Source organism: Equus przewalskii, chromosome 9, assembly GCF_037783145.1.
Source record: "Equus przewalskii isolate Varuska chromosome 9, EquPr2, whole genome shotgun sequence".
In the NCBI taxonomy this organism is placed as follows: Eukaryota; Metazoa; Chordata; class Mammalia; order Perissodactyla; family Equidae; genus Equus; species Equus przewalskii.
In genome coordinates this window covers 81,574,707-81,599,727 of record NC_091839.1, presented here as the reverse complement: position 1 = coordinate 81,599,727, position 25,021 = coordinate 81,574,707, and the positions used below count along the sequence as shown (strand labels likewise).

The window sequence follows — 25,021 nt, the reverse complement described above, 5'->3', positions numbered from 1 at the left end:
CTATGGTAAAAGCAGAACTTGATAGCTATAGGTTTGATCATTACAGCGTGTGATTGTGGAAAGCCTAGTGACTAGTGGACTTTGCACCTAGATCTAGAAAGACTTTTTACTCTTTGCCAGCTCCCAAAGTCTTTCTTGTGCCAGCTTCTGAGCACGGTTACAGGTGGAAGTGGAAGCGTGTCTGCAGTTGAGATGTGTCCTGTGGATCTCGTGGTGTAATCGATGCTTCCACAAGTTTGGTGTCCTGAGCTGCTGTTCTCATTCCTTTAAGGGGCTATGTTGTTGCCTTGGCGGCTCCAAATGGGTTTTCACAACTGCAATATGGAGAATAGATTTGCAGCCTTCAGATTAGATGGCTGTGTCGGCAGAGGAAGCCACACTTTACCCAGCTTTTGGTAAAGAACACACCATGTTAGTTGAGGGTGGCATTTATTTAGTTTTAAATCATAAATGTGAAGCTCCTGAGATTTCAAGGTTGACTAAATACTACCATTTGCTTTAGTCACAGATCAGCTTCTTTCTCTTGACATCCAGAGCTTTCTTAACAATCCTTTAGATTTTTTATGGTTTTCTCTTTTCGTGTTTTTCATTTTTCTTGCCTCCCTGGATGATTCTTCTTCGCTATGCCCGCCACTCCCCATTGCTTGTTCTTTCCCTCATAATCTTAAACCACAAGGTGCTCAGAAGTGCTGCCGGGATGCCCTCACCACTCCCAACGTGCTGGCAGTTTTCATGTTGTCACCCTCAAGCATTTATATGCATTCATGGTAGAAGACAGGAGAGTGGTCTGTCTGCAGGGTTGCCAAGGTCCTCAGTACAGGAACTCGGATGTCACAGAGAGCGCAACGACCCGGGATTCTCCAGGCTGTATTGCTGGAAGAGAAAAGGATGGATCATTAACGTTAGGTATAGAAGGGCAGAGGTTAATTGGGTATTTTCTGGTTAATAGCAACTTAAGCGTACGTTTTTCTCACTGAAGATTTGTGAGTTACTTTTCAGGACGTTAATGACTTTATGTGGTTCCTTACATGTCGGTACAACGTGCTGTGATTTCACCCCGCCGCTGTGCGTTGGGGGATGAATTCTGAAATTTCATGAAGAAATACAGTTTACTCTTAGAAGGTTGAAAAATGGCCTTAATTTGGAACCACTTCCTATGTTGACCGGGGGATCAGCATCTAGCAGAGTCTCTATTCCTACTAAAAGCAGAAATCTGAAAAGACACTGCAAAAGAGAGGTGGTGGAGGTCAGCGTGGTCTGTCTGGGATTGACGTGGGTCATGCCTAAAACTTAAAAATCCCTCGCTGTGTATTGCATGTGTTTCCTATAATGTGTTATTAGTTATTTTTCATGGCATATAAGAACTTAATTAAGAAGTATCTTGCATGGCACATAGCAAGAATCAATATATAGTTGTTTCTTGACTGGAAGAGACTCTGTTATTTTCTACTTTAAGAACAAAATAGGATTTTATGCTATTGATAATGATTCTTTAGGGGGGAGAGCACATGCTGTTCATAAAATAAATGTAGAATCCTATTATTCGCTTCAGCTACATTTGATGATACAAAAAAAAGAAAAGATTTTTCTACGAGTACTGCCAAAACAATGTTCCCACCATCCTCAAACTTTAAAAAGTGAATAAAAATGTCAGAAATTAACACTCAGCATATGGTTTCTCCCCAAACTGGAGAGGCTTATATCGGAATATAGTCTAGAAGCTACTTAAAACTTTAAAAAAGGATTTTGAAAATGAAATAACAGTTATAGAAATTTGACTTTTGTGAAATGTTATAATTATCTAAATATGAACATAATTTGAAAGTAAATAAAGTGTAAGCTGCCCTTTCTCCATAAGGCTTGCCTCTTTTGAGAAGATATTTGGGGGAGGCCCTTTTCCCAGAATAAATATGCCCCTCCCCAGGCTTTCAGCTCCCCACGTTGGCATATGAAGTGAGCGCCCACATCAGTGGTCCAAATTCACACATCCTTGCTGCCATCAGCAGCAACTGGGGCACAGAAAATTATGAACAGAAATAGCCTCCAGGCATCTCTTACTAGTTACGGCCTAAATATTTTAAATATAGCGTGCATTTTTCTGATAGTAAAAATAATAAATATTGTGAGACATGCAGAAAATGCAGAAAATGATTAAAAGCATTTTTAGATCATCTGTAATCCCCTCATCCACATGTAGTGACGTAAGCATTTTGGTGTCTATATTCTGGCCTGTATAAACTCTGCCTGTGCATGTGTGCACGCATGTGCCCTGTGTACAGACTAGTCCCGTCATTGCATGTGTGGTTTTATAACCTGTTTTCTTTCCACTTAGTGTCAGAAGCATTTTTGAAATATTCTTCTAAAACAGTTATCATAGCTTCTTATTTGAAATTTCTGTCAATTTCTTGGGCAAAGAAATGATGGTTTATTGTTTCAGTTTGCATTTCTTTGATTACTGGTGATGTTAAACAATTCTGTGTTTCTTAGCATTTTCCTTTCTTTTGTGAATTTCATGTTTATTTCTTGTGACATTTTTCTATGGGAGTGTGTTTATCTTTTTAATTTTAATAAATGAAGGCTCTCTACCCTTTTCTGGTCACATGTGTTATAAATGTTTTCCCATTTTAGCATTTACACTTTAATATTGTTATGGATTTTTGTTGTTTGTTTGTTTAAATCTTTGTCATTTTGAAAATGGTGGTTTCAGATTTCTCTTTTTCAGAGAGCTGATTTGGGCGTGGCTGTAGGTGTTCAGTCAGATCCCCACTAAAATGGTTTCTGAGACCCAAGTGTAACCCATCAGCTGTAATTCATAGGCTGTAAAGACCTGGGAACCCCACGGCCTGGCCTCTGGGGCGCACGGCCGCTCCAAGCTGGGGCGGGATTAAGCAGCTCTGATGCACTCGGCCCGCGGCGTCTAACTAGGTCAGTCAGTCTGCAGTGGTCTGACAGACCGCGGGGCTATTTCTGTCCATGTTTTTTCTGCCTGTGAAAATTAGAGTTGAGAAAAGCTGCAGATGCTTCCCATATGGTTGTTCTTAGTGAAATTACGTACAGAGGATTTAACATGAAAAAAGCAAAGTAGGTGCGCTCAGGTTATTTAGATGTAGGGGCTGTGAGGGAGACCTCAGCTCGCACCTGCAGCCTTCCTCCCAGGGGGGCTGCTGCCTCCTGTGTGTGGTGGCCCCTGTTCTCTTCTCCCAGGCAGGGCGCCTCCATGCTGGTCTCCGTGATTTTGCCTGCTTCATTATATAGTACTTTATGAAGGATCGAATGTAATTTATTCCCTTTTTCTCCCTCCCCACCAAATGTTTTTTCAAATGGGCATCTCCTAGACCTTTGCATCCTTTTGGTGGCTTCGTGTTGACTCTAGTGAACTGAGCAGATAGCTGCCCCGGTTCTTTCCACATCCAGAGTTTTCGCTTGCAGTCAGCTGGGCTTGTTCTTGGAGCGGTGCGTTTGCATGGGGTGGTGAGCAGGCTGTGATGGTCCATCACTCTAATTGGTCCATTAGATCTACTTTATGTTTCACAGGGTTCTAGGAAGAGGAAAATGCTCATCCACAGCAGACTTGTGGAGCCTGATAATGGAGGTTAATGTCTATTTTTGCCATCTGCAAAAATGCATTATGGATTCATATTTTAAAGAATTTAAAAAAAATTCAGTGGGATTGATCATTAAGTCATCAAATTTAGTTACCTTCTGTTAAAGCAATCAGGTGACCTCTAAATTTGATTTCCCCTGAATTTCTGATCAATGTGCTTATCCTAGTACATTTGATGCACAGAAAGGGTTTACCGCTATGTTGTTTTCATTTTATGAGAAATGTCAGATTGAAGTAGAATCGTTTAAGTGTGTCTTTTAAAGAGAATCCTATAATAATGTAATTTATAAACATACTGTAATGACACCTGTAAAGTGTATGCCACAACTACCCCAGATTAATGAATATTGCAAAAAAAAGTCTTGGGTCACATAAATTTGGGAGACCCTTGTTAAATTGCTTACTTACTGTAGGGTTCCTCAAAACATTTAATATAATTATATTGTTGTAATTCTTCAAAAGAAGAGACAATTCATACCATTTTCCAAATGCTTTGACATCAGAACCCCACTTTTTAGGAAGCGACACTGGGAGCACACTCTGGGTAAATTCTGAGTCAAAGTATAAGCTTTTGAGTAAGTGATTAAGAATATCATCATTATGATTCACAGCTTAAGAATCATTCGACATGGTTAAATTTCTTTATTTCTCAGGATTTATAAGTATATAAACATCTCAATTCAAGCACACATGTACACAAAACACAAACTAATACGTTAAGAAAACGTCTTCTTGACCCAAATGTTTCTTTGTGCAAGTTATTGGTAAAGAAAGCAGAGGAATTCACTCTAAGATTTGATAAATTAGGTGGCAAAGAAAGCACTAAATACAAAAATCCATGTATACCGGAATGACCGTTTAGGGAAGAGAAGGAAGTGGAGAGAGGGCAGTGAGAGTCTTCTCTTCTCCAGGTCGTTCTGACAGTCCTAACATGTGACTTGTGCTGGGGTCCAACTAAAGTAGCTTTTACGCCGTGCTTCAAAATAATGATATTTTGTCTTTAAGAGAATACTTAGTTAGCTTTTGTTTTACTTTCAGGGAAAAAGTATGAAAAACATTTCTCTTTGGTTTCGTGTTTAACAGCATTACCAGTTTTTAATTTGGCTTGAGGTCCATCCTTGCCTGGGGAGGGGCGTGCTGTCCCTCAAGGGTGGGCTCTCGCGGGGCTTAGCTTAGCTGGGAGCGGGCGTCTCGAGTCAGCCAATGCGTGGCTGGGGAAGTGGCTCCCTGGAAGCCCCAGCTCATCTCTGCCGCTCTGGACGTGATGGATTCTGTCTGTCCTGCCACCCAGGGCCAGCTCGTTTCACCCTCAAGCTGCTCTTCACTCAATTTGTGTGTCTGTTTTTGGCCAGTTTCACATTAAGCATAGAAAGTTTTTTCCCTTTGGTCAAATCAAATTGATTTTTTTTCTTCTGAAAAAGAAAATGTTAAAAATATCTGAAGGTGGGCCACTCTGTGAAGGAATAGAGTTTTGTGTTTCCTCTGTAGTTTCTGGCAAGACAGGTGTAATTAGAATGGAGAAGGGGATTGGTAAGACGCTGACTTCTCCTTTACACCTTTCGGTTTAATTTGGAGAAAATGTCATAGTATATTTTTAGAAAAAAATTATTTTTGTGTTTTTCATTGTTTTTTCCAATTTTAGTTGATGTTTTAATGAGTAAAGGAGTCAAAAGTTACGTTAATTTTTTTAATATCAATAATAAATAGGGATTCAGTGGTCTTGGTTTAATTTTTTTTTTCAGTCAGTGTCAGACCTACAGAAAAGCTGAAAAGTTGCAAGAGTAGTTCAAAGAATTCCTCTGTGCCCTTCACCCAGATTCCCTAGATGTTGACATTTTGGAAGATTGGCCCTGAGCTAACATCTGTGCCAGTCATCCTCTATTTTAGATGTGGGGTGCTGCCACAGCATGGCTGATGAGCAGCGTGTGGGTCCACACCCAGGATCCAAACCCACGAACACTGGGCCACTGAAGTGGAGCACACGAACTCAAGCACTCAGCCACGGGGATGGCCTCTGGGTAGAAGATTCTTCAGTGACGCCTGACACACAGTAGGCACATGATAAGTAAATGATCCAGTAAATGAATTGCTGCAGTCTATGAGGATGCAGTGAAAAGGACTCTTTGGTGAAATATAACATTCAAAAGTTTAAAAACATTGAAAAATGTTCCTAACCAAAAATTTGCAATTCCACTCTAGGAATTTATCCTTCGGCTTCAGTAAGATTTGTGCAACTCTCTGGGCGGCCTTGTTTGTGATACTGTAAAATTGGACACTGCAGCACTGGGAATCTGCTACATAAATTATGGCGTTTCCTACAGAACAGTGTTCTGCCACCATTAATAGAAGTGTTTTAGAAACATAACTGTTGATGTGGAAAGATGTCAGAACATAAAATACATTCTAAAATAGTATAACAGGAAAATCCTGCTTTTTGTATTTTACACGTAGACATACATATTTTGAAAAAAATCTACAGGAACAGATACTGACATATTTACCGTGGTCGTGTCTGAATTTTGAGATTGCAGCTTATTTTAAATGTTTTATGGTTATACTCTCTGTTTTCTACACTTAATATTTATTGTCTACTTGATTATCTGTTGAAATATGCACTCCAGTACTACTAAAAAATGGCCATGTGCTGTAGGCCAGGTCCATGCAATTACGTGTGTTTCTTGAGCTTCAGCTCCGCACACAGCCTCTTGGGGGACGGACAGCGGGTCTGGTAACTCTCCCCCGCTTTGGCGATGCTCTTAGAGAAGTCCAGTCAGTGTGTCTGCGGCTTAGAGCGAGGACAAGCGCTTCTGTTTGGGAGAATCGAGGTGGACTTGGTGAAGATGAAGGCATTGCCTCGGCTCCTGAAGTATTTGAAGCTTCAACAGATGATTGAGGAGACATTTCACGTGTAAGGAAGGAAGGAGACAAGGACAGTGAAGGAAACGTTGAGGCATGTTAAAGGAGAAGCAGACTTGTCCTGTGAAACGGGGGCCGTCTATGGAAGTGTTGGGAAATAATTCTCCAGAAGTAGAATTGAGTGGCCTCAATTTGGGAGGTAATGGGGAGGCCTGGCAGGTGTCTGAGCATGGGAGTGATGAGTGCCTGGAGCTGGTTTTAAGGAGGTGATTCCTCTCACAGATCAAAGGAATTGGAGGGGAAAGACTGGCGGTGGTGAGGCCAGCTTGGAGGCTGAAGGCGAACACAGTAGTGGTGCTGGTTTGAGCCAAGGCTGTTTGCCCAGGATGTCAAGTAGGCTGCCGAGCTCTGTGTGTTTAGTAGGAGAAAACCCCACAAAATGTGGATGCTCTTACTTCCTTGGGATTTGCCGTAGTGCCGTCAATCGCTCGGAGTCTGGTCATGCAAGCGAATTAGGTTATAAGAATTTGTACCTTGGATGTATTACACTTGACATTTTTACTTCCCTCCATCCCCCACTTCATTATGGCATTACTGGCTGCTGCTCGCTGAGGACGGTGGAATGTCTGGGGCTGGTGGTGGGAGAGAAAAGAGTGAACCTTCATGGCCCAGGATATACAGAAAAGGAAACAGCAAATTGTGTTTTTTAAGTCAAAGATATAAGATGTTTTGCACAAGAATTTCGTACATATATGTCACTAAATTTTAGTACCCTGCAAGAACCTAGGCAATTTAGCCCCAGATTCTGAAGGCAAATACCTGGAAGATTGCCCTCGTTTGGGTTGAGGAAATTAACAATGTCCCTTTTGGAACTAGGTCAGTTCCTTATTTTAATTTCTGATCCAACTCAGGACTCCAGCTGTCAAGCTCTCCCATAATCCTCCATGTCAGTGAAATCCCTTCTAAATATGTTGTAATTAGCTTGCAGAAATAGGCAACAGAAGGTGAAGAGTTCGGATAATATTTGACTACATATTTCTCACATGAAAGTGGACGTTTGAACCTTTGAGAAGCCATAAAAAGTGCTTGAAGAGAGAGTATTTTGTCAGAGACAGTTTTCCTTGAAATAAGCAATTGACCCTTTCTATCAGTTTCAGCCCCAATAATCCAGACTGGGCAGCTTGAGTTTGCGGAAGCACTTAGTGAGAACTGTTGCTTCGAGCATAAGCATTTTTAGTAACTTCAATGTAATTGTCCCTAAACTGGTGTGCCCCTCGACAGGTGCCACAGGAAAGCTGCTTCTGGCTGGTGCCATGGCCCGTGGTGGGATAGGAAGAGGACTGAGAAGATCTGGTTATGGGCACAGTGACAAGGCGTCAACGTAGAAGGAAAGTGTCTCTTATTCGTTTGGTAAAAAGTGTAAAAAGCCATTCCTGTGAAGCGTAGACATGAAGTACAATCGTTTCTGCAATTTGAGGTCCACACGGAAGTTTCCAGGGTAAAGTCAGTGTTGATGAGAAACAGACCAGCTTAACTGCAGTGCGTGAGTTTCTCATCACTTATCAGCACAGGCAGCTTTTGTCACTGTCCAAGGTACTGTGAAATGGGGCTGGAAAAGCAGCATCTTCCTTTTCTAGCATCTTAAAGACTGTGGCCCCTGGAGACTAACGGAGGAGAGATGGAGTGAGGTAACTTTTAGGCAGAGAAGTCAGTCAGTGCTGGATGTGCTGAAAGCCTGGAAGTGAACAAATACCCTGCTGTAAGCCACACTCACTACTTCTGAACACGGAGGAAACAGAAAAGTCAAGGATTAAGGTTAAGGGAGTCTGCAGAAGGCAGCAGTCCTAGACTGCCATTGGATTAGAAGGGAGTGGTCCCCACTGCTCCATGGCCAGCCGTGGAAGTCTCCTCGAGCCTCCCGTCGTATAGCAAGCCCTTTATTCTCCTCCTCTCCTGTTAGCCTTCAGCTGCTTTTCTGGATGAATGCACCACCATTTAGTTCCAGACTGTTGTCCCCAAGGGAAGAGTGGGGCACTGTCTACACACAATGTCATCTCCTGTCTGTCCCTGCCCGTCTCCCTCCTTGTGGTACCAGCCGTTTCCCATCAGCAGCGACACTGGCCTCGTGCTTCCTGGGCGCTCGGGAGCGAGACGGCCCCTGGAGGAGGACAGGTGCTGCGGTGGAGCACAGGGTGGGGCCTGAGAGTCTGGCTTCCTCAGACGATTCTGCTCTGGGCACCTGGGTTTGCTCATCTGCAAAATTGCATGACAATAGGGTTGCGGTGAGATTGGACCAGGTCACCCGTGTGAAGGCCCTTAGCACAGTGTCTGACCGTGGTGGGTGATCAGTGAGTTGAGGCTGTTGTTTTATTTCCTGTGACTTCAGAAGGCAGGTGCTTCTTCCCTTAGCCTTCTGTTGCGTCTGTAAAGCTCGGATCTGCACACAGCTGGTCACAGTGCGGAAGGACGGGTGTGAGAGCAGGGTGGGTGCTGAGGAGGCCCTGGGGAGCCAGAGGACAGAGGACACAGGTGAGGCCTGTGGGAGTTAGCCAGGTGAGGGGAGCAGAAGGATCTTAGAGGGGTCCTGGCAGCGTGTACAAAACCGATGGTGAGAGGAGACCCGAGTTCTGGCAGCTGCAGCGCCTGTAAGGCTGAGAGGAGAGTGCGAGGCCCACCGCAGCAGGAGGTGCTGAAGGGTGGCGGGGAAGCAGCTGTGGGGTGAGGAAGAGCAGGTGTCTCATGCTGAGGGCTGGAGTTTATCCCAGGGGAAACTGAGGCCTTCAAGAAAGTCACATCAGATTTGCATTCTAGAAACATCCGTCTCGTTGCTGTGTCCATGACTGGTTTGAGGAGGTCAGGCCTCAGGAGGCCAGTTAAGAGCCTCGCATAGAACTTCCTGTCCCCTCAGGACAGGTGCTTCTGGTCGCCCATGGCCTGGGAGACAGACACAAGCTAGTTCCACGTGGGTCCGAAGTCTCGATATAGAGATTCTGAGGGAGGGAATGAAAGGTTTTTTTAATTTGCTAATAGGAGTTGTTTTTTGTTTGCTTGATGAATTCTCGGTTCCTGTCTTTTTATGTTTAAATGAGCTGTCAGGTAATTTAGGGTATCAGTCCTGACATCTCTGGAGCCCTACTGAGTATACAGGTGTGGAATTGTGGGAATAAGTTGGTAACTTAGTAAGACGCCTCAAAAATGTCTGCAGTTAATAGCCGACGTATTCCTTTGGTTAGCGTTTATGCCGTCTCCTGAAAACTGGAGAATCCTTCCTCCTCTTCAGACATTTAGGCAGTATTTGAGTACCGCTTACATTGCAGCCATCGCACCAACGTGCGCACAGGAGGGATGCAAGGCCTCCAGACCAGCGATGCCAGCGTCGGCCTGCCTTCCCCGTAGTCAGTCGTGTCCTGCTTAGCAGCACTGAATGCTGCTGGAGGAAAACCAGCACCATGGCCAACAACTGGAAGCACTGACTGTTTACTTCCCCCATGTCAAGACGATGGCCTGCTGTCCAGCTTCCCCCACACCAGCCCGGCTTGGAGGGGGCGGGAGGAGAGGCCACTGTGGATTTGGAGCCACTACAGCTGTCACTTTTCTTAAAACCAGGGATAACTTTGCCCCCTCCTCCAGGGGACGTTTGGCAATGTCTGAAGACTTTTTTTGAGTGTCTCAACTTTGAGGGAGGGGGTGTGGGGTGCTGTTGGCACAGAGCATGTGGAGGCGGGGCATGCTGCTAACATCCTGCAGTGCCCAGGAGAGCCCCACCCCCCCAGCAGAGCGTCATCCAGTCTAGACTGTCAGGAGTGCCGGGGTTGAGAAACCCTGTGTCGGAGATGTCATCTGCATTCACAGGCTACTTTTGGAAATGTAAGCTGCTCGTTGGGGGCATGACGGTCCTCAGGCAGCTGTGGTGCTGGGTCTCTGGTGGTGGTGAGATGTGTTGGACTGCACCTGGCATTTCACCGGCTCCTGCTGAGAAGTCTCCTTCCAAGGACATGAAAAAGGTTCACTGCGAAGTCCAGCACGGGCCTGACCCTCGTCCATCCCAGAAACCCTCCGTGTCCAGTTTCTTTACTGGGCCAAGTCCAGCGGGGGCCTGACCCTCGTCCATCTCAGAAACCTCCGTGTCCAGTTTCTTTACTGGGCCAAGTCCAGCGGAGGCCTGACCCTCGTCCATCTCAGAAACCCTCCGTGTTCAGTTTCTTTACTGGGCCAAGTCCAGCGGGGGCGTGACCCTCGTCCATCTCAGAAACCCTCCATGTTCAGTTTCTTTACTGGGCCAAGTCCAGCGGGGGCCTGACCCTCGTCCATCTCAGAAACCTCCGTGTCCATTTTCTTTACTGGGCCAAGTCCTATGACTGAGAGAGGGTGGAAAGGTTTTGTTTTCTTCCATTCGTTGTATTTCCTTTTCCAAATTGGGCCCATTGCTCACCCAAATTCATTAAGTTAGTTGGTTTTAATCAAAGTATTCTGGCCCTGTGTCACATGTTTAAATTGTGTAAGGGCACAGCAAGGACTTGACATGATCCTTTTTCCTCAGTTTCCCCTCTATGCCCCTAGAAGCAAAGCTTCTTTAAAGACAAGCCTACGGTAGAATTGTGATAGAAATGTTGCATTCAAAGTTGACAATGCAATTTGTCCCTGGCTAAAAGAAGATAAATCCTCAGGACCTGTCCTTAATTTATCCACAAGTAATTTCTGAAGCCTTAGCGTTTATGTTCGTTGCTTCATCCTCTCCTCTTTGAAGACCTTCAGAATTTCTCAGAATTCGCTGAAGGAAGTCAATCTTTCGGACCTTCCGAAGGGCAGTGAGATGTCATCTCACCTAGCTTTTCAGCAGCTCCACGTCTGCTGTCAGTGAAGGAGGAGGAGTGGCCGTCTCTCCGCTTCACTGGTTCTGAGTGGTCGCCTTTTGCAGATGCTTTTGGTTTGGGAACAAAATCAGCCAACATCTGCAGGGTTTTAAGTGTCATTTTTAACACATCAGGAAACCAAAAGACAGAAGAGTCAGGGAAAATAGTGAATAACATTTAGACGGTGTTGGTAGACACAACGTTTTTCATGTGTTCAGTGCACGTATTAGACGTGTCGTGTTTGGCCCCGGCTGAGTCTGATGCCTGAGATGGAGCTGGTGTTCGGCAGCCATGTCTCAACCAGGGGAGGCCTCCCTGCTCCCACCCACACCCTTTGGAGCTTGACTGGCTCTTTTGAACAGGAGCTTTTCTCCTTTTTCACTTGGTTCAGTGAACAAGGTTACTGGTTAAACACAGTGGCGTGGAGCTGTCTGTCTTGTCACCCGTGCCTCCCTCCTGAGTGCACCCGGGCCATGAGAGAGAATGCTCCGGATGGTTAAAAGGCCGCCTCGCTGATGGGCTGGTCTCTGCCTGGCCGAGGAGCTCAAAGCAGCAGAGGAAGCACGCAGATATGTGGCAGCATGTTCCAGAAAGAAGGGCCTTAGGATGGAAGACTCTGAGCTGACCTGTGAGTTCCGGGGCTCCTCAGCCTGTGTTGAAACTCTCAGTAAATACAGGAATCGAGCAGCCTTTACACCAGTGTAGACAGATTAAGCCTCAACAGGTAGAAGCACAGAGTAGGAAATCTTTTAATAGTTTTGTTTGGGAAGGAAGAACTTGTTTGTTTTAATGTTCTTAGAAAGATGAGTGGGGATTTGCGATGGATTTCTGCTGCTGTCTTCGTTGCCCTGGGGCCACGTGATAGCTTTCTATGAAAATTAAAGGCAAACCACCACTCTTCTCCATTTTCCATGTTCCTACCTTTTCTCTTTTGACAAAAAGCAAGTGAAAACCTCAACACCCGCTCAGGTCTCCTTAAAGAAAATGCTGGACCCAGGCAGTAGCCAGCTACACACACACCCGGACTTGGCACCTGTCTTGCGAGGATTTCTCCGTGCTCTTAGCATTCTCGTGCCTGGATCAGATCGGGGACTTTGAGAAGTTGCTGCTTTCTGTTTGGAGGGTGTATGTGGGGAGTGCTGTGGGGAAAGACCTCTTTTCTGCCTCCTGGCTTTTTGTGTAGTTTTGGGTTTTTAAAATCAGAAACACTGCCTGCATTTTCCTCCTGCATCTTTGCTCACCAGAGTACCTTCCCTTCATGGCGTGTAACACTGACTCGCAGGCTTTACAGAAAAAACTGCAGGCTTTGGATCTCATGAACTACGTTTGGAGAGAGGTTTTTGTCACTGTATTTCTACTCTAGAAGTTTCTTCATGTAGATATCTTATCAAGTTTAATTTTTAAGAGTAATAAAGATGCTTTATTCACTAAATATTTGCACTTTTAAAATATTAAATGTCTTCATTTTCGTAGATAATAATACTTTCAAATTTTATAATAAAAATGCATCTGATCTAGGAGAGAAGTATGTTATATATGATGTCAGTGTCCAGTAACCATCAGGAGGCAGATTGTGGTGGGAACAAGTGGTTTGCTTTGTTACTTTACATGGTGAAATACGGAGTCAGAGTGGCGTGTTAGAAAAATCTTTGCAACTGCATCTGAGTCTGCCTTTGAGCTGTGATGCGTCCTCACTCTGTGACTTCAGACACGTTATTTATCTCTGTACGTGCCTCGGTATCCTCGCTGTGCAGTGGGAGTGATCTCGAACGTGCAGGGCTGTGCATGCACTGAAGAAGAGGTAGAACGCCTTGCCTCTGCCTGGCTTCCCAGAAAAACATCGGTGTTACTGTTACATGTGCTGGTTCAGTTAACTCGCTTTCAGATCCGTGCTGTACTGAGTGAGTGTGTGGTGGAGACCTCTGTGCGTCTTACACAGAGTGCTCAAGCGTTGGGATCAGACACAGTGATGCGTAACAAGTGCTGGGTTCCATAGCGCTGTAGGTAAATGTGATAAAGGAAGTTTGCTTGAATGGAATGAAATGCAAGTTAGTGAGAAAACTGGATAAATGTCCAATAGATAAATTGTAAATTGAAGGGGAAATTTCTTTTTCATCCAGATAATTGGTAAAAAAAAAATTCTAAATAAGTGGTTTAAAAATACTACATTTTTTGAAGACACTGGATTTTGGTCTTACTTTTCCAATTTCCGTCTTTTAATTTGATGTTGAGTAGACCTGGCAAAAGTAGAGAACGTAGCAGCTTCGTGTTTCCCTAAACTAAAATGTCGGCGTGAAAACCGGGACTGTATTTGGGGTGGAGATGAAGGAGCTGTGCTCTCCACACCTGAGCCTGCAGCCCCTGCCCGTCCTGAGTCTGGGGGCTGCGGGAACAGAAGCTGCCCTGGGGGGAGGTGTCAGGTGTAGGAGTGACCCTGGATGAGACTGCCCTCTCTGGGTATTTGGCCTTTTCTCCCCTTGTCACTTGTCACCAGCTGTTGGGTAACGTTTACGTGTGTTTCCCACATGAGAATGGTGCACGATGAGGCCAGGGGATTCTGTCTGATTTGCTCACTGCTGTGTCCCAGGCACCTGCACGGGGCCTGGCAGCCTGGTGGCACCTAGTCAACTTGTCAGTTAGTGAATGGATCCCTGGTCTTCAACCCTACGGCCCAGAGGAAAGGCTACCCCTGCTCTGATGAAACACGCAGAGTAACAGAAGCAATGAGACGGTGTCCCGTAAAATCAGGGTCTCACGGCCTAGAACACGCTGATGACCCTGCAGCTGACAGAGCACCAGTGGTTTGTTCCAGCTTTTGGAAGAAGGAAAAAAAGTCAGCAGGAAATGTTCCTCTTCTGTTAGAGATGATTAACCACGTGCCAAGCAGAACAGAAAGCCAAAAGATTACTTCCCTGAAGAATAGTTAAATTAAACACTCTAGCAAAATAATTCCGTGATAAAATTCCAGGTCACAGGCCACCTCGGCTCCCTCCTCCCCTGGGCTGGGCGGGGCAGTGCTCCGCCCACAGGCTCAGTGAGGGTCGCAGGCGGCTGGGTGGCCTCAGGCTCCTTCACCAGGAATTTTGCCTGAGCGTATTTTTCAGAAGATAAGAATCTTGTTAAACCGCCTCTCACGAAAGGCTGGCCATTCTCAGAGTTACATTGAATCTGTACCTCCATCAAGAAGACAGAACATTGTACATTAGAGTCAGAAGACCAGATTTCCACGCTTAGCTCTGACTCTGACCACAGGCAAAGCCCATTTATGCTCCCTGGGCCTAGGTCCCCACCGGAAGGCGGCCGCGGGCGCACCTGCCAGCGTCAAGTTAGGATGGTCGGTGAGTTTATTCGCAGGAAAGCGGTTTAGATCCATACATGCTGAAAACAATGCAAGTTCTTTCCCTGAATGATAATTTAAATGCTTTATGACTTTAAATATATTCTATATTTGTCAACTGTCATTAATTGGAGGAGAACCCAGCAAAACAGTAGAAAGACTAAGGTACAATTTTAATGCTATATTTGGAAAAGAAATTGAGGAAACACTGTAGCATAGTTGTTAAGATACTAGATTTTAAAGTAAAATTGATGGGGATTTTCTTTATGATTTAGCCATTTACGTTAGACACATTTCTTAACATTTTTGAGCCCCAGCTTCCATCTCTGTCCCGTGGGGAAGGTGTTACCTAACAGGCCGGCTCCAGTGAGGAATAAACAGAATGGACCCACGTGCTGAGGGCGGGAGTATAGTCTGGAGCCCAGTGGATGGTCAGTGAATGCAGCCGTGCCTGTGGTTATGATTTTAATTCTTTATAAATACCATTGGGTGTATGGTTTGCTTTTTCAGTGACATGGGACTAAACTTTTACAATGCACCAATTAGCCACTATTCTCTGTGTAAAAATCTGGTAGCAATTTCCCTAGAGAAAGTGGTTCTCTGGTTTTTCCATCACTTACTTTTCTGAGCCTGATGAGGTTGAGATTGGGTGGGCTTTGAAACAAGCATCAGAGCAGTTAGTTTCAGGTACCATCGGTTGCTCAGCTAACCCTCCTGAGAGCGCCCCAGGGGTGCGAGGTTGAATGGAGCGTAACTCGCCCTCCACAACGCAACTCCCACCCTCCTAAGGGAGGAGCACGGGCAGGTGCCCAGCAAGAACAGGAAGTGAGGGTTGCCCTTCTGGGGACGCCTGCTGTTAGTGAATCTTCTTGCCGTCCAGCCAGAGCGGCTCACGTTCAAAGAGAAAGTCTGCGGGATGTTCCAGCCATGAAATGGAATGGAAGAACAGGGAAAATGTAGATCAACAAAAAAGGCATCAAGGTAGCAACACGTATTGTCACCCAACTAGAGACGTTCAAGCTCCGAGACTTACAGCTGCAGTCTAAGAGGCAAATCGTGGAAGCCCTCCATCGTTCCTCAGAACATCCCGCTGTCCTCGTCAGGTGAAGTCTCTGATCTGGATTTCAGTACTGAACTGCAAGCACTGGTGTGCCATCTTGACCATATAACTCATTCTCTTATCAGAACCTCAAGGTGACAGGAATAAATAAGCTTCAACTGAACTGTAGGCCAATTTCAAAACTTAGGTTAGGTTTTTAATGTATAAGAATCCTTCTCAATTAGAAGATATTTTTCTACAAAACCTCTTTAAAAAGATAATGGCATAATCCACTTCTGGATCATAATCTGGTTATATAAATGTATTCTTACTATCTTATCTCAGACAGAATAAAATAACATTGCCTGAATAGCAAGTAACATAGGATGAAAGACCAAGAGGGTAATAGTTAATAGTTAAGCTTTTCCCTTGCTTGATCTAATATTAAAATGCAAGGTTTTCATGTTTTTCTGTAACAATGGTTATAAAGTACTGGGTTAGAGATTGACATTTTTATATAACATTAAGAATTCTTGTCTTTAATACTTGAATTTTATAATTTACTTCCCATGATCAAAATATATATTTTAAATATGCAAGCATTTAAGTGTGATTTAATAATTGAGTGCTATCAATACTACCAACAGTCACGGTCAAAGTTAAAAATAAAACAAGTCGGGACCAGTCCCGTGGCGCAGCGGTTAAGTTCGCACGTTCCGCTTCGGCGGCCCGGAGTTCACCAGTTCAGATCCCGGTGCAGACATGGCACCGCTTGACATGCCATGCTGTGGTAGGTGTCCCACATAGAAAGCAGAGGAGGATGGGCACGGATGTTAGCTCAGGGCCAGTCTTCCTCAGCAAAAAGAGGAGGATTGGCAGATGTTAGCTCAGGGATAATCTTCCTCAAAAAATAAATAAATAAATAAATAAATAAAACAAGTATGACATTAAGGAATTTTTGTTGGATTCAAGTTAGGTGAAATCATTAAGAACTAAGCGAAAGCTGTTTACATCCATGAATTGTATCTGTATGTGAGAATTCTCTTAGTTAGCAAATGCTCTAAGTTTGGCATATTCTTAAGTATGTTCTTAAATATTTAGTTTGTTAAATATTTTTAAAGGTATACAGTGGGTGTTAGGAATTAGATGGGGCCCTTATACTAAAGCAGCTCTCAATTGTGTCAATTTTGTATAGTGCTTTAGACTTTTTATATAAATTATACCATCTGAAACCAATAGCAACTGAGTTTATTGTTGCTAAAACTAAGTATTTATGGTCGCCATAACAGGATTGTAAGTCCTGTTGCACACACCTTAGAATGTGTGAAACGGAAAAAGTGTGTTTACTTTGGGTCTGGAGCAGGGCTGTGTTCTTTAATTGTGCTGTAAGCTTAAAGCAGTTAAATTTTTTCTATGAAAACGCTGAAATGGGTCTTGGATTTTGGTGTGGTGTGGTGTGTGTCGTGACAACCGGTAAGACCACATTTGCACAGCTAACTCCCGGCGAGGGATGAGCTAAATGGTCCCCTGATTGTGGGTGAGGCTGGAGTCTGCAAGTCCCAACCCAGGAAATGGTGAGTTTGCTCATTTTGAGAGCTGGGGTGTGACAGCAGACCCATCGTACCTAGAAGACATCAGACAGACTTGCAAACGAAAAACAACAGGACAGACTGGTTTCCTTTTGCATGGCATGATATGTAATCTGGTTTTTGGTGAAGACTTAGGGGGATAATTATGTCTAGTGACAAAAATATCTGTTTATTTTTCAATCATCTTTTTGTAAACATGTTGCTTAAAATTTTTTAGTATTTTAAATTATCGTGTATAACATAGCATTACTGAAAGTTTGGCAAAAACAGAAAAGAAAATCGCCCATAATCCCATCCCCCTAATGTGGCAGTAGCAGTTTCCATGCCTTCCCTATCAGTGGCAGTGTGTATTTATAATCTAATTACTTTATTAAGGCTACATTAGGAGCCGTTGTGCACGGTGCTGCCTGACTTCCGGGACCTCACTGGGTAGACAACAGACCATGAGGGCCTGCCCTCCGTTGACTGCAGCGGCTTGTGATTTCTCACGGATATAAGCGGTTGTTGGGAAGAAAAAACTTTTCCTTCACTCTTTTAGGTTAAGTCCCTGAGGGCCTGTGAATTAAACTAAGAAAGGACGGATGAACAAGAAAAACAGTTTTTATTGACTTTTATCTGCACAGGAGTTCACAGAAAAGAAGGGAAACTCATGATTACACTGCGGGGCTTATATACAATTCTAACAAGGAAAGGGGGTTCGGGCTTCAAGAGACAATAAATTGGGGACAAGTAACTAGGAAATAGAGAGAGAGGGCTGATGGAAGATAAGGGTTAATGTGTAAGGTGTGCTAGGCGAACCCACCTCAGTGCTGACTCTTCTGTCTCTGGGGTGAGACTCAGTCTCCTCTTTCTGGTACGGGAGGGGACACTGTCATAAGGACATTTATGCCCTGGTTTTCGGCAGATGAGGCAGGTGAGCAGAGACTTCTTCCTGCATCTGCTGGCTCTCAGCTGCCGTCAGTGCATTGATACTTAATGCCAGTGTGCATCCTTTGGCGTGGCATCTGCTGATGCCCTTCATGGCACTCTCATGGGCATCTTTGGTGTAAGGCTTTTCCCATATGTTAGATTATTTCCTGAAGATAGAGTCTCAGAAAGGGGACTGTGGCGCCAACAATTTTAAATCTTTTAATGGTGGTAGACAAATATTGCTAAATTCCTTTCCTGCCAGCGCACCAGTCTCCTGTCACTCTGTTTTAATACACCTACGTACAGCTTTCTGCCCCACGTGTTTTCAGGGTTTTAGGGCTACATTTGGAGGCACACGTCTAGTTCCTCCTCAGGGTACACATTAGATGAACAGTGAGGGATTGTCTGACCCAGGACCCAGAAAGGGACAGTTGTAACCACAGGTGAAGCTAGTGCCAGAGTTCATGGCTGTGCGGTGGCTGCAGGGGCGGCGTGAATCAGAGCAGGGGCGGGTCTCCAGGCGTCCCTCCTCCCTGCTGCATCTAACGTCTCAAACGATCCCGGGTAGACCTTTGGATGAGGGGTAACTGAAGATACCTTCTAAAATGCGAATAGATCATTGGGTGGGGTTAAATCTTCGTGAGCGGTTCTCCCCAAGTCCAAATTAGCGTTTGATGGCCACTGGGACTGACGTCACATGATGGGTGGGCTCTGCAGGGGCGTGTGCCTCAGCATCTGTGGCTGAGACCTGGAGCTGGGGCCACCCTGCTGGATACCCGCTGGTGGAGCTTCTGGCGGTTTGTGAAGATCCTTGGAGCTCCATGCACCTAGTTAGACAGGGAGGGAACCAAGAGGCTGACACACTAATTATGGAGACAGAGCAATGAAAGGCAACAGTTTTGCTGATATTTTCCATGGTTTCAAAACTAGCGAACAAACAAAAACCTTTAAAAAATACACGCATGCATACCCATACAAACGAGGAAACAAAAGTAAAAAAAGACATTGGAAAACAGACAACTTCTCTCAGTGAACACTTAGAGGTAAAATCACGTGGTCTGTCTTTGTTGTCCCAGTAATAATCGGTTTGGGCTGAGTGCTCTGGAGCTCTGTCTTCAGTCTGGTGCCTTTTTTAAAAAATTCGTGTAATTTTGAATTGGGTCAAAATTTTTGACCCGGTTGCTCCATATGGGCATAAAGATTAAAAAAATCAAATTAATTCACCAAAATTCGTCCCATAGGAAAGAAGAGGTGAGAATCCTGATGGCCAAAATAACCATAATCATAAGATTTTCCTCCCGCCGGTGGCTCGTTGGGGGCGTCTCTCTCTTCCAGCGTCAGCTCTGATGGCAGATTCTCGTTAGGGAACATCGTCAGACGGCCCACCGCTGCCAGAGTCCTTACACTCACTGCCCGGACAGTCCCTGGAGTTTCCAGAAGGCGTACTGTGACAAATGCACATCAGGGAGTCTGAGGACTGTCGCCATCAGCTAATTGCCATTGGGTGGAATCTTCAGTGTGTTTGAAAACTCTGAAGCAGCTTCGATTTATTATAAATTAATGACGTAGGATGTTCATTAATTATTGAGCCTTGTTAAAATACGCTGGATGTTGCACACAAGGTTTACAGCCAGCAGGAGGTTTTGAAATTATACCCATGAGAAGAACAGAGAGCTTTTTACCGCCGTGCATCTGCAGTTGTGTGTTAGTGTTACTGTCACCTTCAAAAACCAGGACATCGATTTATGCCATTTAGCCTCTCCTCTTCCGAGAAAATTCAGCTGCTTTGGGAAAAAAAATGTCCATCTCAAAAAGCCCCTCTTAAGAAAATTGATATGAATTCAAGACCTAAGATACTGATTTATACAGTATAAATTAAGTAAATATTTTTTTTACAACAGTATCTACAGTAGTTACAGAATTTTTCCCCCTGGAGTTGTGTCCTGAATGTGTTGGTGAGAAGGACAAAGGTTTAACAGAAGCCACGTGGAATTTTAAGCAGTGACATTTATTCAGGTTCTTTTCTTGTACTCCTCCGCAGAGCTGTGTCCTCCCTTTCAAAGCCCTCATCCCACTTTATCCTGTAACCTTCAGAGGTGCCATCATCTTCCTGAGGCCTGTGTCCCTGTATCCTCGTAGATCCTTGTAGTCCATGTGGGCAGGACCGTGCCTGCCTCTGCCCAGCTGTGTATCCCACTGCCGACCTGGTGCGGTGCGTGCGGGTGCTCTGAACAGTGGACGGATGGAACAGTGGATGGGGCTGGATTCTTTCAGTCGTTCTAACATCCATGGAACATCTTTAAAGGTAATAAAACGTTAGTAGCTGTGTTTTCTTTTCTCAGCATCTGTTTGAAAGAATCAGCATCTTGTATCTGTCAGGCGTTGCTATAACACCATTTTGTAGAATGGGCATGAATGCTTTGTAAGAGTTCATTGTCCTTTAACAATTATAGCCTTTTGAAAGGCTTGACTCTCCTCATTCAAAGGTTTAAATAATAATGTTGCCAAAAGGACCTTATTGCAAATTAAGCTTATATGTAAAGATTTTCCAGCACAGACCCCAGAGCATTGCTATCCTTTTTTCTTTTTCTTTTTTAATAATATTGTGTTTTAGCATAGCACTATTTGAAGGTTATTGCTTAAAAGTTTTGAGTGATGACTTTCAGGATAAATTGATATTAAAAGAATAATATTTTTTCAATTTTCGTGTTTTTTTTTGAGGAAGATCAGCCCCTAGCTAACATCTGCCGCCAATCCTCCTCTTTTTGCTGAGAAAGACTGGCCCTAAGCTCACATCCGTGCCCATCTTCCTCTGTTTTATATATGAGATGCCTGCCACAGCATGGCTTGTCAAGCGGTTCCATGTCTGCACTAGGGATCCAAACCTGTGAACCCCAGGCCGCCAAAGTGGAACGTGTGCACTTAACCGCTGCGCCACTGGACCGGCCCATCCGTTTTCTTAAAGCATCAAATATTTATGTATTTTTTCAAAACCATGAAGATTATTCAGCCAGTCTTTGAAGATTTCGATTTTGCCTTAATTTTTACAGTTTAAAGATGTATTATAAAGTATAAATCTTAATTGAAATATTTAAACACATCTGTACTGCATTGAAAAAAAGCAAGAGAAGCTCTGAAGAAAACAGATCTTTAGTTTTATTTTTTCTTTTAGTTTCTGTGGGGTGTGTCTGTATGAGAGAGATGTGTGTTTTAGTCTAAAGTACCCTGGTTATGCTATAAATACTTCAGGGTTTTTTTTAGCCTTAGCTGTTGCTCAGTGTAGAAATGAGCATCAGAACAGTGGAAGCGGATGGAGCTTCTGGCGTGTACCGTACAGAGCAGCTTTCCAGGCTGTGGTTCTGGTTTGGTGAAGCTGGGCACTCACCTCCAGAGCAGGTTTTGCAGAGGACAGTACGGTTCGCTGCTCGGCTCTCTGTTAGTTTCACTTGCTATAGGGGTGGAGTGTAGAATATCTTCAAGAATTAGCCCTATAAAAATAGGTTCTTGATGCCGAGCTTGTGCTTTCTCTTGAGTAACAGTGAGCGCAAGATGTCGTCCTCCTCGTCAGGTTTCTGGAATGCATTCTGTGTTCAGTGAGTAGTGGAGTCACGTGATTTAACTAACAGCTGCCCTTGGGGTAGAGTTGACCTGATGCATGAAAACTGAGCAACCTAATGAAGCCCTTGGCTTGAGCAGCCAGCACATCTTGCCTCTACAAAGTACCAGTGGGCAGGGCCAGACTTACTTCTTCCAGAATCATTTTAGACTGGGTCATTTGCTGAATTTTTATTCATCAAGGCCCGTAAATTGAAGCTCCAAGTAGCGTGATTAATGTAATTTTAGCCTAGGAAATTTTTTAGAAATCTTAATAAAGTACCCATGGAGTGCAAACGCCTGAGCTTTACATCATCTTTCTGACAGCAGTTAGATAGTGGCCCATTGTCTGAGCCCATTATTAGATCATGCAGTTGGGGTCGTGTTTGTACAAAGGGAGTACTTGCCTCCTCATCTGTGATGGGCTTGTTGACAGCTTATCCAGAAGCGTTATCACCTTTTTCAGGAACTTATTAAGGAAAACATCACTGTTCTATACCACTAAAAATTAAGTGATGCATAAAGAGTTGGTTCTTACTTTTATGCGTCACTTAATTTTTAGTGGTATAGAATAGTGATGTTTTTGTATTGACTCTGCCGTACAAATCCTGAATAAGTATCAGTAGCTGTGTTGAGTTTATATAATTTAGCTTATAACAAAGGTCTGGGTCTAAAAAATGACTAAATGTGGGTCCAAAAAGTGATTCAAACTTTATTATATTTCTGGAAGATTTCACCATAAAGCAATAAAGAGTATAAAGGCACAGAGTGCAGTGGCCTCCACTTGGGTATAAATCCAGTGCAACCATGATGTTTGTTCAAAGTGGGGGTTCTCAGATCTCACCCTACCGATCAAATTCTGTAGGTCTGGGGTGGGGTGTAAAAATCTACACTTTCAGCAGATACCCTTGTGTTTGTGATGAAAGAGGCTCATGGACCACGCTCTAAGAAACTTTGGTCGGCCTTCACACATTTTTGCTTACATGATTCCTAGAAGAAATCTGAAAAATCACGTGCCCCTTTATAGATTTAGAAATTGAAATCCAAAATTATTTATTTGAAAATAGTTTAAATCATTTCCAAGGATATAATTTTAGCAAATTGTTGGGGCTGGCCCCGTGGCCGAGTGGTTAAGTTCGCGCGCTCCGCTGCAGGCAGCCCAGTGTTTCGTCGGTTCGAATCCTAGGCGTGGACATGGCACTGCTCATCGAGCCACGCTGAGGCGGCATCCCACATGCCACAACTAGAACCCACAATGAAGAATATACAACTATGTACTGGGGGGCTTTGGGGATAAAAAGGAAAAAATAAAATCTTAAAAAAAAAAAGAAAATTGCATGGTGTATGCATGCTTTAAATACATTTTTATCAAAACCTTGGAGCTACAGATTTAGCTCATTCAGTTTTATCCAAAAAAACTCCTGATTGATTTAACAAATCAGCCATATCATACTTGGATTTTCTGACAGAAAAAGTCTGACTTCCTTTTTAATGCAAATAAGCGTATTAATTTGTGCCCTATGACACTGATACATCAGCATAGACAAACAGGCAAAGCAGACCTTTTTACATGTGTAGGATTAGGAAAACTTTTTCTGTACTCTCTTAGGTAGGTTTACTGGGGCCTGCAAATTAAACTATCAAAAGACAGATTAACAGGAGAAAAAGCATATGTTTCTTTGATCTTAATATTTTTATATGCATGGGGGCTTCATAGAAAAGAAGTGAAAATCCACAGAGGTGTTTAACCCGGGGACTTATGTACCATTTTAACAAAGGGTGATAAATTGTGGAGAAGTGACTAGACAAAGGAAAGGGGGTTTGGGCTTCTGGGGCTATAAATTGTGGGAAGGTAAATATATGGGAGAAGCTAATGGTAAGTAAGGGTTATGGACTAAGGTTTGTTGTGCAGACTCACGTTGTCTCTGGTGATGAGCCATTCTTTTCCTGGATGGGAAAGGAAACACCTTTAAAATGGAAATTTCTTGCATTACAAATGGAAATTTATGCCCAGCTTTTAGGCAGAAAGGGGGAGAGCAGAGAGCTCCTCTTGCGTCTGCTGTTTCTCATCTGCCTTCAGCTCAAAATAATCACTATGCCAAAGCGGCGTCTTTTAGGGTGGTGTGTCCTGGTCCCTTCCCTTGCTGAAGCGAGGCCCTGCCCCAGAGTCTCTCACCTGGCTCTCCTCCTCGGGAGCAGAGTCTTCTCCGTGTTCCTTTGGTGGCGCTTCGGAGGCGTTTGCACCTGCGCCAGGAGCCGCGGAACGTGCAGGGTGCACTACGACACCTGTCCTGGGACGGTGGGGAAGGGCGTGTGAAATGCAGGGTGGAAAGGTTCTGGGAAGGAATCCAGGGTTGATTCCCTAAGTCCCTCTGCGTGCGTGTGCTCCTTCGAGGGTTCTTCACCTGGAGTCTGTGAAACTGGATGAGAAAGTGAGCACATCTGTGTTTCTGGTCGCCTCTCCTGGAAGTTGAATGTTTCCTTTAATTACGAGTGTGAGCGTGAGCCACAGCCTGCAGTGGCGTCAGCGTCCACAGAAGTCAGATATCTGTGTCACACTACACTTGTTTCCAACGTCTCAGGAGGTGATGCAAACTGGTCACGACCCTGAAATCATGGTGTTACTTAATGGGTTAATGAGGAAGCGCATGTATTTCCATAGTGTGAACATTTTAACATCTTCGTAACTGATAAACAAATGGCAAGCAAGAGGATATATTGGAGCACATGAGGAAGCCATTTGATGTAAAACTAACTTGGCCTGACCTTGTTTTTCCAAAAGGGCCTGATGTTGCCAGTGGGCATGCATTGTACATCTGCTTTCAGCGTTTGGTATGTCCCAAAGACAAAAACAAATGGCCTTAAGATAAAGATGCAACTTCCCCCACATGGCATTTCATTAAGGATAAGCGTCTCCCTAGGCTAGGAATTGATTGCTGTGACCACCCTATGACCACCCAGCTCAAGACAGCAGACGGGCTACCTGCTGTGTGAATAGCTGTGCTGTGCTGTGCTGGCTGGGCAATCTCGTGACTGTTGTGAAAGGGGCCTTCCTGTCGTGTGTGATGGATGCTGTTAGTTCTGAGATGGTATTTAACCACCCTGTACACCCCACTTCTTCAGTGCCCTTCCTTCCTCGGGGAAGAAAGACCCCAGGCCAGCCTAGTCCTCAGATCTGGCTCATAATAAACTCACCCCAGTTTTGATTTATAGATTGGTTATGGATTATTTCCATCGACA

General features: G+C 44.2%; 1 protein-coding gene across 50 annotated transcripts in view; it reads left to right on the top strand.

The window, feature by feature from the left end:
- Nucleotides 1-25,021, top strand: part of MAP7 (microtubule associated protein 7) — a 149,702-nt gene that overhangs the window by 48,319 nt on the left and 76,362 nt on the right. Inside the window, exon 1 of one of the 50 annotated variants that reach the window (XM_070559436.1) lies at nt 19,429-20,492. The exons of 47 other annotated variants lie outside the window; for them this stretch is intronic. The gene's annotated coding sequence lies outside the window, so the exon portion shown is untranslated. Of the gene's footprint in view, nt 1-19,428; nt 20,493-25,021 lie in introns of those variants that run through there. 2 more of the 50 variants (XM_070559430.1, XM_070559440.1) reach the window with 2 other exon arrangements.